General features: G+C 39.6%; 1 protein-coding gene across 4 annotated transcripts in view; it reads left to right on the top strand.

Moving 5' to 3' along the window:
• The first annotated feature begins 2564 nt into the window (after positions 1-2564).
• scn1lab (sodium channel, voltage-gated, type I like, alpha b) overlaps positions 2565-17850 on the top strand; it is a 97028-nt gene continuing 81742 nt past the window's right edge. For 2 of the 4 annotated variants that reach the window (XM_061716169.1, XM_061716165.1), the window contains exon 1: positions 2565-2849. The gene's annotated coding sequence lies outside the window, so the exon portion shown is untranslated. Of the gene's footprint in view, positions 2850-12908; positions 13358-17850 lie in introns of those variants that run through there. The other 2 variants (XM_061716166.1, XM_061716168.1) reach the window with 2 other exon arrangements.

Below are 17850 nucleotides of genomic sequence, written 5' to 3'. Positions count from 1 at the left end.
GATGGACTTGTTTGTTCAGGACGAAGTTTGTTTGGTCCTCTGAGTGTCAGCAGGCTTTTGACAATGTAAAATGTCTCCTGTGCTCTTCTCCTGTTTTAGCAGCGCCATGCTTCGATTGTGAGTTTATGCTCCAGGTAGATGCCAGCCAGGTGGGAGCAGGTGCTGTTTTGTTGCAGGGAGATGAACAAGGGGTGTTGAGGCCAGTCAGCTTCTTTTCAAAGAAGTTTAACAGCTACCAGTGTAATTACTCTGTAATAGAGAAGGAAGCATTGGCACTATTATGGGCTCTACAACATTTTGAGGTGTATGTAGGGGCAGGAAGAGCACCTCTTGTTGTTTTTACAGACCACAACCCTCTGACCTTCTTACAATCCCTTAGATGCCCAAATCAAAGGCTAATGAGGTGGTTTTTGCAGGCCTATGATCTGGATGTCAGACATATTAAAGGAATGGACAATGTCATGGCGGATGCATTGTCTCGTGCTCCTTTGCCTGAATTCTTGAGCTAGTGTATACTTTTTCATACTGCATGCTAGACTTGTTATTGCTCAGGATATAACAAAGTCCATTGTCCAGGCGAAAAATAAAGTTTCTTGAGGTTTATTTCACTGGCAAACAATCAAACAAGGAACAAAGGCTCTCTGTCGCATCTCTTGCCCTGGTTAAAAAAAAAAAAAAAAAAACATCTGCCCTCCCAGGTGCCTCACCCGTGTCTGCCAACCCCTGTATGTAAACTCACCTGGTGCTCCAGCTACCCAGTACCTTCAAAATAAAAGCATGGTTAAGTCCCAAAATAAACCTAATCAATACTAAATATCATAAAACAAACTAAGGGTGTGTTCCCAAATCTAAACCACAAAAACTAACTAAATAATAAATGATTAAATAATGCAAAAGTGACAAATAGCTCCAACAGAGCGTTTCAAATAGTGGTATGCGCTTGTTCATCCCTGGTTGTATTTACCTCATTTTGACAGCTGTCAGGACCAGATGATTTTTTTTTTAAATTCTTTTATTTATTAAGTTTATTTGTGTCAGGAACAATGTACAAAATGATATTAGTCTCAGAGATGAGAAAAGATGCTTTGTACGTGACATTAGTCATGCAGTGACTCTATCATAAGCCTGCTGCTGCCAACTGTAAACCATGCTGAACTTTCCATAGGCGTGACGTCAGAGTGTGTGTGCAGTTCAACACCTTGTCCAGCATGTGGCATGAATTCACAAAGAAAGTTCAACAAGCATGCAACCTGATGCACGTGTGGAAAAGTCTTGCATCCTCCTCCTTTTCATTAAACGCGTTGATAGTCTAGAAATGTCCATATTGATGACATTTTTTGATTATCAAAGAGCTTAAAGAAGTGGTATGGGACATGCATGCAAGTTTCCAACGATGAATATTGTATTATCAAGAAAAATACATGGCAGTATTGAATTCAAAGGACAAAAGAGAAATGTTTAAAGTTCCCAGATTGTAGAAATGAATTGATAATATAAGTGGGCGTGGAGGAAAAAGTATTTCATCTTAAATAATTAGGAGAAAGCTAAAAATGATGATAATTAGTGAGAATGTTAATGACATGACCTACAACTGATAGAGATCAGAATCAGAATCATGTTTATTTAGCCAAAATAAGGTCAGATCAAACAAGACAGGGAATTTGACTCTGTTATTTTCACTCAGTGTACAGTAAATAGGCAAATGATAATAAAATAATAATAATAATCATCAATTTTATTCATAGAGCGCTTTTAAAAGATCTCAAAGACGCTTCACAGACACAATAAATCATCAAGATCAAGAAAATTAAAAATTAGAAACCACAGGATAAAAAAAGATAAGAGATAAAATATAAGATAAAGGATAAGAAACAAATCACACATTAAAAGCTGAGTTTTGAATAAATAAAATAAGTAAATTAGGCAAGAAAGAAATAGGCAAATGACAGCTCTTATTAACATATATATTTATTTATTTATTTCAGATCCCCATTAGTTGCTGCCTCAGCAGCAACTATTCTTCCTGGGGTCCAACAGTACAAATATACATTTCTAAAAAACTTGTACAGTACAATATAAAATGTTAGTTAAACAGAATAAAACAAAGTAGATAACAAGTACAAAGAACAACAACTAAAAAGAAAAACAAGACAAAAAACAAAAACTAATAAAAACTAAAGATAATAAGAAGCAAAAAACAATGAAAAAAAAGAAAATGAATTTTCCTAAATGAAAAAACATACAATTATATAATAATAATAATAATAATAATAATAATAATAATTTATAATAAATAATAATAAAATATACCATTTTAAAAAGTGAAAGGTGCAGCAGTATGAGGTAGAAATGGTTATTGAAAGGTGCAATTGTTACAGCATATGATTGTGGTTATTATTATTATTGCACAGTGATTAATTACTCTGAGATTCTGAGTGATGAGAGATCAGAGCAACAGCTTGGAGGAAGAAAGATGATGCACTTGTCGCCGGTATTCCAAACATTTGCCGTGTCTAGTGCGTGTGTGAGACTTGTGAACCGGTTTCTGCTGTGCTTGACTGTGATTTTTCGCGGAGCCGCTCAGGCCATTTTGTGACAGTCACTGCGATGCTTAACCAACCGGAAGCGCGCATTGATTTCTCCACGGAAAAGCCAGGGCTGGTGGCTCAAAACATAAACATCAGAGGGAGCGCTTATTAAATGATCATCCATTAACCCTGGACGTGGATTTCTCGAAGAGGGGGAAAAGAGGATCAAGCCTCGAAACCGACTGCCTGTCCACCTTTTTTTATTCTTTTGGACATGGGATCTACTTCAAGGGTCCCCACCTGCTGGGCACCGTGAAGGTGGTGAGTCTCATCCTTTTTGACAATCTTTTATTTGTAATTATTATTATTATTAATATTTTATTTATTTATTTTTATTTTATTTCCGAGAGATTCTGTTTTAATGCGTTTCTGTGACAGTAAAACATTTTTTTTTAAGTGTTTCGTGAGGAATGAACTCTCAGTGTGAGATGACGTCGATCATCAAAGCCTCTTCAGTTTCGTATTTTTTACATTATGCGTTTATGCCCATATTGCACGTATTGCCTCAGGTTCTAACAATTTACAAACGTTTTTTTTTCCACTTTACAACATGAATACCCGTCTGAATTATAACGTGTGCAGTTTATACTGCGTCTGTGCACTAAATGGGAGCAAATACACGAAAATAATGACAATGATTAGAATAGAAAAGCCCGAATTGAAAGCGTCCTTTCCCGAAGTGCTGGGAGGGGAGGACATCTCTAATGGCCACGGGTTGCGTCGCCCTGGAAACCAGCCTTATCCCAACATGCGTGACGCAAAAAAGGGGCATTTATTTAGCTTTCAGACAGGTAGCCACAGGTTGAGGTGACGGAGACAAGCTCCCTTTTCTATTTTTGGTTCGGGCCAGCCCTTTCCGTGCACGGCGGTCATGACAGGCAACAGAAACACATCTGGCGAGGGCGCGCCCAGACCTTTCAGAGCCATTCAGACCCATTCATACCCATTTAAACCCATTCACAGCCATTCAGAGCCATTTCAGTGGTTCATAATAGTCAACGTCTTTTATTTATACCTATTTATCCTTCTGTAAATCTCTACATCTTAACACCCCACTTCAGACGTGGATTCGTCGTTTGAAATGATCTTAAAGGGGACCTATTATGGCATCTAATACCTATTTTAAACAGGCCTTGAATGTCTTAAAAACAAGCTTTTGATTGTTTTTGCTAAATAAATTAGAAATTCAGCCTCTGAGCCATGTCTTTATCTTCCCAGTCTCTAACCTCATTCTCTATGTGGGATTCTGAGTGGGCGGGGCTATGACAATGAGGCTCTGTGCTGATTGGCTACCTGAATGACGCGATACACTGCTACGAAAAAATGGCTTAAATTAAAGGCAGTTGGACTTGACAGTGACCCGTACAGTTACCCCAAGAACCAGTGGTCCATGGACATTAATATTTGACCACTAATCGAGTTTCTGATATTTATATGTACTTCATTTCTACGCTGGGGAAATACACGAAGCAAAGCTTGAAGGCTTACAAAAGTCTTGATGCTTGGTCCTACTTCAAGGCAGGATTTGTTGTAGAAATTAAAATGATGAGGACACCGAACTTTTTTGATTTGACCGTTTAACGTTAGCTACCCAAAAATCCAACATTACCTGATACAAAATGGGTACCACAAATCCACGTTTCGGTGCCTGGAATCCAGTTGTTTCTGCGAATTGCAGCGATCCATTTGTCTCTCTTAAAGGGGACCTATTATGGCATCTAATACCTATTTTAAACAGGCCTTGAATGTCTTAAAAACAAGCTTTTGATTGTTTTTGCTAAATAAAAGAGAAATTCAGCCTCTAAACCATGTCTTTATCTTCCCATTCTCTAACTTCATTATCTATGCGGGATTCTGAGTGGGCGGGGCTATGATAATGAGGCTCTGTGCTGATTGGCTGCCTCAATGACGCGATACACCACTACGAAAAAATGGCGGAAGCTCCGGCCGGCGGAGTTTTAACACTGTGTCCTAACTGGATGCGATGTGACAAAATCAATTCCATTGCTTTATTTTCTATTTGACTGTCCTAACTGGCCGCGAGCAACGCAGGCGCGCCGTTTTGAGCTGAACATTTGTCGGACGCCCTGCTTCTATTTTTTCCTGTCGCACGCTTTGAAAGCCGGTTGAAAGCGCTGTAGGAAACAGTCATGGATGAGGAACGGCTGGTCCAGTTAGCTGAAATGAGAAGTTATCTCTATGATTCCTCCTCATTTCACTACAAAAACTTCAATAAAGTGGCAGCTGCTGGAGGGAGATGGACAGACAGCTGGAAGTTTCTGACCGTTATTTTTGTGTGTTTTGTCAGGATGCTGAGCAGACGTTAATTTACCGTTAGCTTCTGTTAATGTACTCTAGCTACTGTTAAACCGTTGAGGGAGGTCAGTTAGCAAGTTCAGCACAATAATATGGCCTGTTAGAGTTGAACAACAATTAATAACAGAACTGCATATTAACGGTTTCAGTGTTGACAGAGAGCGTCCGATGTCACGCAGTGCGACGCGATAGTTGGACGCTTGCATGCAGTTAGGACACGGTTAGTTGTGGGCGTGGTTTCACGCATCAGAGGCCAACCGATAAAAATTGCATTTTGGTTACGTAACAACGGGAGCAGAATCTGAACGGCTCGTAGATCCACATCACACTGGACGGCTCATCCGGGCGGCTGTACAGACACTGCAGAATTTGGTTGCTTTCCTCCTTCTCTGAGTTGGCAGGCTGAGGGGAGACCACTTTATATATGTTAAAGCAAAAAAAACAACTTGTTTTTCATAATAAGTCCCCTTTAAGGAGTCCAGCCAGGCTCGGAGAAGTTATTTCTCTTATTAATGTATCAAATTGAATACACTTTGTTTGTTTAGAGGCGTTTATTCTCCATGGCTGGGACCAAGTGTGTTTCCAGGGAGCTTCGTTTGTTGGCAACCGGTATCCAGGTGGGGGTGACGGTGTCGCTCACCGGCGTGTGTTCGTATGTCTATCTGCTCACAGGCTTGCCTTTTAGTCGTGGATGTTTGCTCATGAATTAGTTCTGCCGCTGGTATATTGAGGTCTGGAGTCACCATTTTCGACCTGCGCTCTTTTTGTCCCTAATCCGACCCTTGAAGTGTGATTTCCGCGGAGACACTGGATCAACATGGCGACAGCTGCTCCCTCTGATACCGCCACAACTAAGGTATACAGCTTTTGTTTGGGGGCTTTTAACGAGCTTCCTTGGCTCTTTTGAATTAACAAGTCCGCCTGTAATCATTGAGCGGTTAAAAATCAATAAACAAGACGATTTGAAAGCACATCTGGAGCCGAGCAGGCCCCCACGGGGGGTTGGAAACGTCAACGGAGTGTCTTAAGGTCATCGTTAACACTCAACACGGACACCCGGGTATCTGAACGTGATAAACGTGATGGAGTTATTCCTGTCAAGCACTTTCTAAATATGTGCCAGGTTCTTAGTGGCCAGATAGTATTTTGCAGTGGTCTCTTTCTCTCTCCTCTTTTGACTCCATGTCAGCTGAGATTGTGTTGGTAAATCTGAGCAGCTCAGATGGATCTACCAGACGGAAACGAGTCTCCAAGGACGCTTTGTGTTTGTTTAGGATGTATTGAAGCGGGTTTTTCGGGGGTTTTTGGGGGCAGCTGGGTTGTCTTTGCAGCACCTTGGACAGCGAACGACCTGTCCATGATGCGAAAGCAGTGGGAGCGTTGCACATGCGTGCACTAATGGCGCTTTTCCACTAGCACCTACTCGGATCTACTCAACTTGGCCTGGTTTCTTTTCCATAACAATAGAGGGTATGCATTGACGTAACTTTCCCACTGGACCACGGCCCCTTACTCACACTGAGTGGCAAAAATGGCTGCAACTAGTAGGGAAACTGTGGAGAAGACGGGATAACAGCGGATTATCGGCTAAAATTAAAGGCAGTTGGACTTGACAATGACCCGTACAGTTACCTGAAGAACCAGTGGTCCATGGACATTAATATTTGGCCACGAATCCAGTTTCCTGATATTTATATGTACTTAATTTATACGCCGGGGAAATACACGAAGCAAAGCTTGAAGACATACAAAAGTCTTGACACTTGGTCCTACTTCAAGGCAGGATTTGTTGGTGAAATTAAAGTGATGAGGACCCCGAACTTTATGATTTGACCGTTTAACGTTAGCTCCCCAAAAATCCAACATTACCTGATACAAAATGGGAACCGCAAATCCACGTTTCAGTGCCTGGAATCCAGTTGTTTCTGCGAATTGCAGCAATCCATTTGTCTCTCTTAAGCTTATTTTTCGGCAGTGTGTAAAATGATAACTCTGATTTCTTGCTAAATCTATGAGTACAGACGATCGCACAACTCAGTGGGCGAAACCCGCTGTGAAGTCGCATCTGTGATGTCATGCACATTCCCTCTATTCAGCACCTGGAGCAGAAGAAGGAGGTTGGAGTGAAGCTGCTGTGATTATTGATTGTGTGATCTAAACAAGGAAGACAACAACACTAAAGATGTAGAACCTGGAGGAGATGATATATGTGCTGCTGGGTCTGGGGCTTGTGTTCGATATCAAGTTAAAACATGAGAGAGAGAAAAGCTTCAAGTGGCGACACTTTTTAATTTTATGTCGTCTGACGTCTGACTCCAACCCCCCGACCAATCGGTGGCCTGTAGTGTGATGATGTCAGATACAGCCGACTCAGCCGCTTAGAACTAGAGGTGGGTGCAATTCATCGATGTGTCGATGCATCGCGATGTGTCACGTGACGATTTGGAATCGATTAATTAAAAAAAAATAATTTTTTTTTTTTTTTTTTAAGTTATCCTATCCAGATTCCAGACTGAATAAGCTGCTGAATCATTTCATTTTCAAGAATGCACATTTCTTATTCTTAACTTGAAATATGGCAGATATGTTTACACTAAATAAATTTGATGGAAGTACATATCTTGTTTACTTGAATTAATGAATTCACTAAATCCAGGGCTTGACCGTTTTCAGAGAGGGCTCTCATGCAAGTGCAGCTTTCTCTGATCAAAGTTAAGAAAGTCAAAGAGCAAATGTTTACAAAAAGTCATAAAAAAGTCATAAAATAAATAAACACTCATTGTTATTTACTTAATGAGTGTTGTTAGAGGAACTGAGTTAATTGATTGGCTATTAATTTACAAATGTAGCCACAGATGAAGACAAAATCAATCTTGTATGGAAAAAAGCATTAAAAATCACAATAATCGAAGAATAGTGGCACCAATAATCGAATCGAATCGACAATCGTTATAAACGAAGAATCGAAGCTCCAATAATGGAAATCGAATCGAATCGTGAGGTACCCTTGTTTGCACACCCCTACTTAGAACTTCGGCAGAGTAGTTACAGAAAAAGTATCTACTCGGCACGTTAGACCCCTAGTGGAAAAGCACCAAACCGAGGCGAGCCGGGCTGAGTAGGTACTAGTGGAAAAGCGCCATATGTGAGTGGGTACGGTTATTTTAATGCACAGACTCTGATTTCCATGTCTGTCCTGGTTACTGACATGTGAGATCAGCATCAAAGGGGATGCATTATGAAAAAAATGCCATTTCTGTGCATGGCAGACATGTGGGTGTTTCTAGAGACACCCAACGCAGCAATTCCAACATGACACAACTTTGTCACTGTTTATTGCCATTGCAGTCTGTAAATATGCCAGTCAACAATCTATTGAGCTTTTTGTAGGGTACTGTGACATCACACACCCACATTAGAGTCACAATAACCAACCTTTTTGTCTTTATATTCACCCAATTTAACATCTTGCTGCATTTACTGTACCTTAGAAGACTTTTGGAATAAAGCTTTAACACCTGTTTCAAAAGAGTAACCACCTAAAACAAGAGGAAAAAAATGGAATTGAGATGCAATCACCACCCATAAAACCAGCGTGTGTAAACAGAGGTGTAAAGACAATGATTTACAGAGGTTTTGTTCTGTATTGTCTGGCAGTCGTATGAAAACACAACACAAATTTTATCAAAAGTGAGGGAATTATGTCAGCTTTTGGAAAAAAGTGTCCTACATGTCTCTTGGAGGGTTTTTTCAGGAACAATTGAAAACTTGGGAACCTATCCACTAAGTGTGGGGCCCGTTAACCCCTGTGCTGTCTTCGGGTCGAGGAGGGAGGAAGGAAGGAAGGAAGGAAGGAAGGAAGGAAGGAAGGAAGGAAGGAAGGAAGGAAGGAAGGAAGGAAGGAAGGAAGGAAGGAAGGAAGGAAGGAAGGAAGGAAGGAAGGAAGGAAGGAAGGAAGGAAGGAAGGAAGGAAGGAAGGAAGGAAGGAAGGAAGGAAGGAAGGAAGGAAGGAAGGAAGGAAGGAAGGAAGGAAGGAAGGAAGGAAGGAAGGAAGGAAGGAAGGAAGGAAGGAAGGAAGGAAGGAAGGAAGGAAGGAAGGAAGGAAGGAAGGAAGGAAGGAAGGAAGGAAGGAAGGAAGGGAGGGAGGGAGGGAGGGAGGGAGGGAGGGAGGGAGGAAGGAAATAAGGAAGGGAGGATGGGAGGATGGGAGAAAAGGAAGGAAGGAAGGAAGGAAGGAAGGAAGGAAGGAAGGAAGGAAACAAGGAAGAAAATAAGGAAGGGAGGATGGGAGGATGGGAGAAAAGGAAGGAAGGAAGGAAGGGAGAAAAACAAGGAAAGAAGGAAGGAAGGGAGAAAAGACAAAAGGGAAGAAGGAAAGAGAGAGCAGGAGGAAAGAAGGAAGGGAGAAAATAAGGAAGGGAGGAAGAAAGGAAGGAAGGAAGGAAGGGAGAAAAGAGGAAGGGAAGAAGGAAGGAAGGAAGGAAGGGAGGGAGGGAGGGAGGGAGGGAGGGAGAAACCAAGGAAAGAAGGAAGGGAGGGAGAAAAAAAGGAAGGGAGGAAAGAAGGAAGGAAGGGAGAAAAGAGGAAGGGAAGAAGGAAGGAGAGAGCAGGAGGAAAGAAGGAAGGAAGGAAGAAAAGAAGGAAGGGAGGAAAGAAGGAAAGAAGGAAGGGAGGAAGGAAGGGAGAAAAGAGGAAGGGAAGGAAGGAAGGAAGGAAAGAAGGAAGGAAGGAAGGACGGAAGGGAGAAAAGAGGAAGGGAAGAAGGAAGGAAGGAAGTAAGGAAGGAAGGAAGGAAGGGAGAAAAGAGGAAGGAAAGAAGGAAGGAGAGAGCAGGAGGAAAGAAGGAAGGAAGGGAGAAAAGAAGGAAAGAAGGAAGGAAGGGAGGAAGTGAGAAAAGAAGGAAGGAAGGGAGAAAAGAGGAAGGGAAGAAGGAAGGAGAGAGCAGGAGGAAAGAAGGATAGGAGAATTAGGTCATTTTGACCTGAAGACAGCACAAGGGTTAAAGCTCAGCGAGGTTTAAAGCAAGTGAGAAGCCTTTTATTGATGTCTCTTGCTGCCATTTGGAATGAAATGAGTGGCGCGTGATTGAAATTCAAAGAAAAACCTAGACATAGCTAAGATCAAGGGGGTTCTTAGCGTACAAATCTGCCTTCACAGATCTGGAATCTCATTGCAGTGCAGCGAAAGTGCAGAAATGTCTGCCGTCCCTGGATGGTGTCAATCTGTCATGTTATATTTGACTTCAGGAAGGACCAGAGTGGAAGCTGAGCCCAGGAGGGGGTGTAGATGTTGGGCCTGGTGGGTGGATGAGGCCCAACATCTACTACTAGCTCCCAGCAGCTCATGCTACACGAGCTGTCAGGCCACACATCTCAGCGCTGGCTCCCAGGGCGGGTGTTTGGGGGACAAGCAGATGTGTGGTACCAGACCCTCCTTGGGAGAAGCCACAGTTTATTAGCTAGGAAGTATTAGAACAACATTTGTTGGCAGCTTTATGACTTTATTATAATTTTAAAGTCCAGTAAGAAGCTATTATTCTGCTATTATTCAGAAGTGCTGAGAGATAGATGTTGAAAGAGCCGATAGCTGTTGTTTAAAAAAAGGTGTATGTGTAAATTTATCTTACAAAAGCTAAATACTCAGATTTTCAATTAGCATAAATCCATAGTTTATTCACAACAGTACATAGAGAGCATATTAAATGTGTAAAGTGAGACATTTTTACTGAAGAGTATTAGGGCCATGCAGGAGAAAAAATATTTGAGAGGGGAAGATGTTTTTTTTTATTGTGCACTTCGAGAAAAAGTTGAAATGTTGAAATACAATTTCAAGAATAAAGTCGAAATTTCGAGAATAAAGTTGGAATACAATAAAGTGGAAATGTCTCCTCAAATCCAGTAGGGAGAGCGACTGACAGCTATGCAGCAGCAGCCGTAACTAACTAACTAACTAACTAACTTACATCCTTGGAGTGTAACGTTAAGGGTACATTTCTGAAGTTATGCAACTGCATATGTGTGATATGTGTTTCAAATCAATATCGTAAAGCCAATTCGGCTTTTTTCTCAACATATCGATTTTTTTCTCGAAATTTTACTTCAACATTAATCTCGACATTTTGACTTTTTTCTCAAAGTGCATAATGAAAAAAAATCTTCCTCCTATAAAATATTATTTTTATTTTTCTCCTGCCTGGCCCTAATACTCTTCCGTAGGATTATAAATCAGTTCCATCAGTGAATTAAAATTTATAGCCTATTAAAAAGATGAAAAAAAATGAAATTAGCTTTCCACGAGCCCATGAAAAGCTAGGCAGTGATAGACATTGTAACGTCACAACTTTTCAGATGATTAGATTTTGCTGCGATCAAATCTGAAATAAACTCAAAATATTTTTCATGAAATGGTTAATAATCTTACTTTGAACATTTAATATGTTTTCCAAAATGTATTATGAATAAGTGTTAGTTTTATGACATTTGCAAATCATAGCACTCTGTTTACATTTTACACAGTCTTCTATCTTATTTAGAGTTGGGCTTGTAACTCATCTGGCTTCCTGATTTTAGGGATTTTCCGATCGACTCACTTGTAAATTGGTTAATATATTGATTCTTGGTGTGTCTGTGCATTTTTTTGAAGCGGAGGACATTTGGAGTGGGCTGAAGCAGTCTCTGTTTGCCCGACTGCTGCATAAAAGAAAAACGGAGAAGCTGATGAATTGAAGAGACATCTCTTTTAAGATTCAGCTATCCGTGGGGGGGGTTCCTATTTCCTGAGACTGCACGCCATCCCACAAGGAGCAGGCCTGCGCGCCGCTCTGCACTTAATGGCTAACTGGGTTTCTTTGTTTTTGTTTGTTCTGTTTTGGCAGACTTTGTTTTGTTTCTCTCCATTTCCTGTGGGAACACGACGGGCCTCTGGTTGTGCACGCTGGCACAGTGCACGGTTGACAGGGGAATCGGGTTTCACTACTTATTGAGGCACGGATGAGAAAAAGATGATAATGACTGTCTTTTGCATTTGTTAGTACCAAAAGCCATTTGAAATTCAATTAATTAACTGTAAAAAGACTGCACACGTTGCTGTGCAGAGCCCACATTGTCCATGAGGCAAAACCCAGCCATAAATAGATGAAGGCAGAGCAGTTCCGTTATGGTGCTTTTCCACTAGTACCTACTCAGCCTGACTCAACTCGCTTTTGCGCTTTTCCCACTAAGGGTCTAACGTACCGAGTAGATACTTTTCTGTAACTATTCTGCCGAGGTTCTAAGCGGCTGAGTCGACTGTATCTGACATCACCACATTACAGGACACCGATTGGTCGGGGGGTTGGAGTCAGACGTCTGAGTCAGGATGTTGAAATCAGTGAAAGAGTAGGGGTGTAACGATACACTAATCTCACGATACAGTACGATACACGATATTGAGGTCACGATAACGATAAGATACGATATTATAGCAGTATTTTTTAACAACCTTGAATGAGGAACATATGACTGGAAAAAAATTGCTTTTATTTGAAAGACACAAAATACAAAACAATACTGTACGTTTGCCCTATTGTTACAGTTTGTAATGCTTTATAACTGTTTAAGTTTTAAAGAGAAAGCCAGGCCAACCATTTTCCACAAACTGAACTAAAAGTAAATGTCAGGTTTGCATTATGCATCTTCAGTTTCATACAATAAAAATATTTTGCCACAAACTGAATAGTTTCTCTCATGTATGATTTGACTTTTTTCTTTTCCAGAAATTTAACAACTAAAATTAAATAAATAAATAAATAAATGCTACATACAATTTTACATCATAAAAAAGATTGATTCATGCTCACCTTATAAGTGTAAGAGGAGATTTATTTTTGTTAAGAAGGTTATTTTGGTAATTCAGGGTTCATTATTTTATAAGTATATTCTTTATATTCTGATGTAAATCAGGGACTATAATGACACTAGTCAGTTTATCTGTAGTGATTAGTCTGTTTTAGATTGGGCGGAGTGATACGCCACAGTACGGCACTAGGTGCTGTGTTGATGCTCTAAAATCCTACACTGTTGAGCGGACAGTAAAGTACTCTCAAACTCAGCAGAAGTTGTCCTCTGTTTATCCTACTCACGACCCGAAAAAGGTTTAATTTAATAAGGTAAGGCTTAACTCTACACCAGCCTTACATAAGTAAAAGTTCAGAGCTCAAAACGGGACGCAACTTTTAACTTGATATCGAACACAAGCCACAGACCCAGCAGCACATTTATCATTTCCTCCAGGTTCTACATCTTTAGTGTTGTTGTCTTCTTCGTTTAGATACACAATCAAATACGTCACAGCAGCTTCACTCCAACCTCCTACTTCTCATCTGGGTATTGAAAAGAAACGAGGGCAAGGCGATGATTCAAGTCGAGATGAAGCGTGGCGAGTCGAGTCGGGCTGAGTAGGTACTAGTGTACTAGGTACTAGCCTCCTTCCTTTCACTGTTTTGAATAAAGGGATCAGAGAAATGCTTCTTTTTTCAGACACACATCTCTTCACATCTATTCTGACCTATGCCAGAGAAAAAAGGATGGCCTATAAATATAACCTTTGTGATTTTCTTCCCATGTCATCAGTTATAAAACTGCAAGCGTCAGACTATTGTGTTAGACAGAAGACAGTCAATTTGGCATTAGTCACTCAGAGACATTAGCATTTCTGAGGCTGTCTGCATCTATAAATCTATAAACCTCATATCTTCCAAAGTCTAATGGTTAAATTAACATGTCAGAACAGGAGCTTTTAATGTAATAACATATTAAGAGGGTGGACCCTGTGGTTTTTTACTTCCAGCAGAACAACTGCCTGAGGCAAAGACATCTGATCAACATGAACAACGATGCTGAGGAAAGATAAACACATCCGTGTGCAGTAAAACTTCTGTTCTACACAAACAGAAAGTCTTGCACTATTGATGAAACCTCCCAAACTGATCTCTGCTCTTTAAAATGCATATTCAGAAGTTGTTTTTGTCATTATTTATGATTATTATGCCTCCAAATGTCTTTGATCTCCACCTCTGTGTGTTTAACATGCACAGATGAATGAATATGCAGAGTAGCCCTGCCTTGCCCCACGGTCACATGCAAGCAGCCCTCCCCCAGCCTCCCTCTGCAAACGCTCCTGCTAAGTGTGTTATTGATATTCATATAACATTTGTGTGAACGTCTGTATATATGTATGTATATGTGTATATATATATATATATATATATGTATATGTATATTATATGTGTATGTATATATACGTATGTCATATCCAAAAAGTGCATGTGTATGAGTATATGGGTCAATGACGTGATGCCTATATTTTCTGAAAAACAGATTTATTTTCAATTCAAAAAAGGTTTAAATGGATAAAAAAATACCATATATATGACCTACCTGTCCCACATATGGACTCACTTGAATTTTACAAAAAATACTAGTTATTTTTTAAATCAATCTTCTGCCCTATCTGGCATGATTTCCGAAGTGTTTTGTAGTGTGTAAGATTGCAACAGTAAGATTGTATTTGTATTTCGATCATAATATACAAACAAAGTTTGACTGATGATGTCCATTTTATGAAATATCATGTGGCGCGACCATTAAAAAAAACAACAATTTTTGTATAATACTGAAAACTTAAAAAAAAACGTAAAAAAAAAGATGGCAAGATGTTAAGGAAATTAATTTATTTTAATATGAATCATGGTTGCACCACATGACCTTTTTTAAGGCTAGTGCCAATTCATCTTGACAAAAAACTCTGAAATCACTTAATTTAACATTTGTATATGAATTTATGTGTACACAACATTCTTAATGTTTGAACTACTGCATTCTTTTTTTATTATTTTAAAATTGATCTGTTGAAAATCCTTATTCGTCATTGACCCATATATATGTGTGTGTGTGTGTGTGTGTGTGTGTGTGTGTGTGTGTGTGTGTGTGTGTGTGTGTGTGTGTGTGTGTGTGTGTGTGTGTGTGTGTGTGTGTGTGTGTGTGTGTGTGTGTGTGTAGGATTTAATACGATTTTACTTCTTCCTACTCCTCTTCGAGCATGTTAATTATGATGGATGCATGTTTTTATTTATATTTTTGTCTTCTTTTATTTTTTTATTTTCTTATTTACATTTATTTATTATTGATTAATTGTTTGGTTTTGTTTTCACTACTGTTTAATGTTCCAAATAATATTTCAATTCAATTCTATTCAATTCAATTCAAGGCCAGCAGATGTGCAACATCTATCCATCCAGATGTTGTGAATCATAGGAAGGCTGCTTCAGTCGAACAAATCAGGAAAAACATAACATAAAGTCATTATAGCTGGTGAGCAGATACTCTGTTTAACTGCAGAGTGATCATTTTCTTATGTGGTAGCTGTGATAAGATTTATCGGTTGACAACCAATAAGCAGTACATTAGTTATTATTAAAAAGCATTTATTGAAACTGAGATTCATCACAGGACTTTACACTGTGCAACGAGAACTAATCTACTCAAACACTCGATATTTCGTTCAATATTCTCCTGGAACTTTTTACCTCCTCACATACAGTATATCGCTCACAAAACAAATGAACTTTTAAAAAACGACTTAAGGCTCACCTAATGCTGCAGACCATGTGACTGGGAATTTATTATTGATATTGAAATTAGTAGAATTATTATAATGATAGCAGTGACTGAAAATACATTAATAATGTATGGTATTACTAGTGCTATAATAGTGTATTAGTATAATTATAGTGTTATTAATATATTATGATATTATGCATATATAACTGATTTGCGTGTGTGTGTGTGTGTGTGTGTGTGTACATGCATGTGTATTATTGTTGCTTTTATTATAAGTAGTTATGCTAGGAATGTGTGACTATGTATTTATGTCTTAGATGTTATCATTTATGTAATATTTTATGTACTTTATGGACCCCAGGAAGATGAGTGGTCGCCAAGGCGGCAGCTAATGGGGATCCATCCAATAAACAATAAACCAAGAGTGAGGCATTCTGGGTGAACAGAGCCCACGTGCACTTAATGAAATGGTTCATTTATTTATGAGGAGAGGAAACCCCAGCTGCCACAATCCCTGTTTTTCAGACTGTTATTGTTTTACTATAGTTTTATGCTGATCCATACTGTTGACTACCTTTGTTTAAGACTTGTCCTCTAGTTAAAAAACCAAAACAACCCTCTGAACCTTGGTGTGAGTGGCCTGTCACGGATAAGTAAAACTGTACAACGGTTCACTTACAAATGATGGAGATAAAATGAGCGCTGTAACGATGTAACAGGCTTTTCATAACGCACTGAAAGAGTATTGTAGGACTAGAAAATCTCAGGAAATTTGGAAATGGGCATGCCCTACTGCATATTCGTCCCCTCTTGCTGCTTTGGTCTGGGGCTGTAGTGTTTGTGTTTAAGGTTGTTTTGGTTGTGTCAGAGGTGGTTCTGGCCATGTTTGGGGTTATTAATAATGGCCAATAAACCGAACCAAGGCCTGGATGCACGTTGCGGTTCGGGCCGCATTAACGGATGATTTATTCACATGCTCCCCCATACAAATGCATAGGTTTTTGTTGCCATGGTAACAAGCCCCATAGGAGAGAATGGGACAATTTAGCTTCAATATCTCAAATGCTGTAAACAACAGCCTAATGAAACCTCAGTATGTTGTAGTCCACATCGTTCCGAGTCTTTTAACGTTGGATTGATGTCTCTGCGATATCGTGTTGCCGAGCAACAAGCATCCAAAGTTCCGTTGGCATCAAAATTAGAATAATATATCTCATATATATATCTCAAAAAGCGTAATAGCTAGCATGATGAGACTAAAATATGTCCAAGGCGTCCCGGGTTTGTCAATGTTGTAATGATGTCCGTACGATAACCTGTTGCCTAGCAACAAGCGTCCAAAATAAAATTGCCATTTTTTAAAAATTGAAAGTTAAATATCGCAAAAACTGTAATAACTGGCGTAATGATGTTGTACGGTCCTTTAGTGCCAATCAGTCCGAGTGTTTGAAATTTTGAAACTATGTCTCTACGATAAAGTTCAGCCGAGCAATAAGCGCCGCAATTTTTGCCATTTTTTTTTTTTTTGCTTTTTGGCATCTAGCGTTGCCATGGTAACACTTTTGACTTAGAAAATGAATGCCCATCGAGGCACGATGGAGACGCATCCAACGATGTATGCCATGCATGGGTGCGCATTGCGGTATGGGCCGCATTAACGGACGAAAAAAGCGTGCGGAATAAGAAGAAGAACAAGAAGAAAAGGGAAATCTTTTCTGGATACTAATAAATCACCTGCATTTTTCAGGTTTTCTCGGGCATGTTTTACTTTTGGGGGATTTTTTTCTTCCACATCAGTGCGGGGTCATGCTGTACACCCGCTGCTGTGCAGGGGGATTTTTGCGACTTTAGCTTGTTAGCAAAATGCTAGCAACATTGCCCTTTGGGCCGTTTTGGACGATTGTAATATGGTCATGCCACTACTTGGCATGCCCATAATAATAGTAAAACGTCTATATATAATATAATGACAATAAAAAGTCTGAATTCTGATAAATAAAACTGTACAACGGTTCACTTACAAAGGGTGATAAAATGGGCGCTGTAACAATGTAACAGGCTTTTCATAACACACTGAAACGCACAGTATTTAGAGTTTTTAGTGTTTTAATAGTTTTTATTGCTTGCTTTGAGCCAGTGGCAATGAAATTTCGTTCCACTTGTACTTGGACTTTTGGAATGACAAAGTGAACCTTGAACCTTGAACCTTGAAAGAGTTTTGTATAAGATAAAGCAAGAGCGACTCTGCAGTGAATGCTATTAGTTATTTATTTGACCTCTGGTGCTTAAATGCTGTGATCTATAAATCTGACATCTTTTAAGACCTCCTGTCATTTGTGAAGCAGGGT

This window comes from Cololabis saira, chromosome 24 (assembly GCF_033807715.1).
Source record: "Cololabis saira isolate AMF1-May2022 chromosome 24, fColSai1.1, whole genome shotgun sequence".
NCBI classification, from domain to species: Eukaryota; Metazoa; Chordata; class Actinopteri; order Beloniformes; family Belonidae; genus Cololabis; species Cololabis saira.
This window is presented reverse-complemented; position numbering and strand designations above follow the sequence as displayed.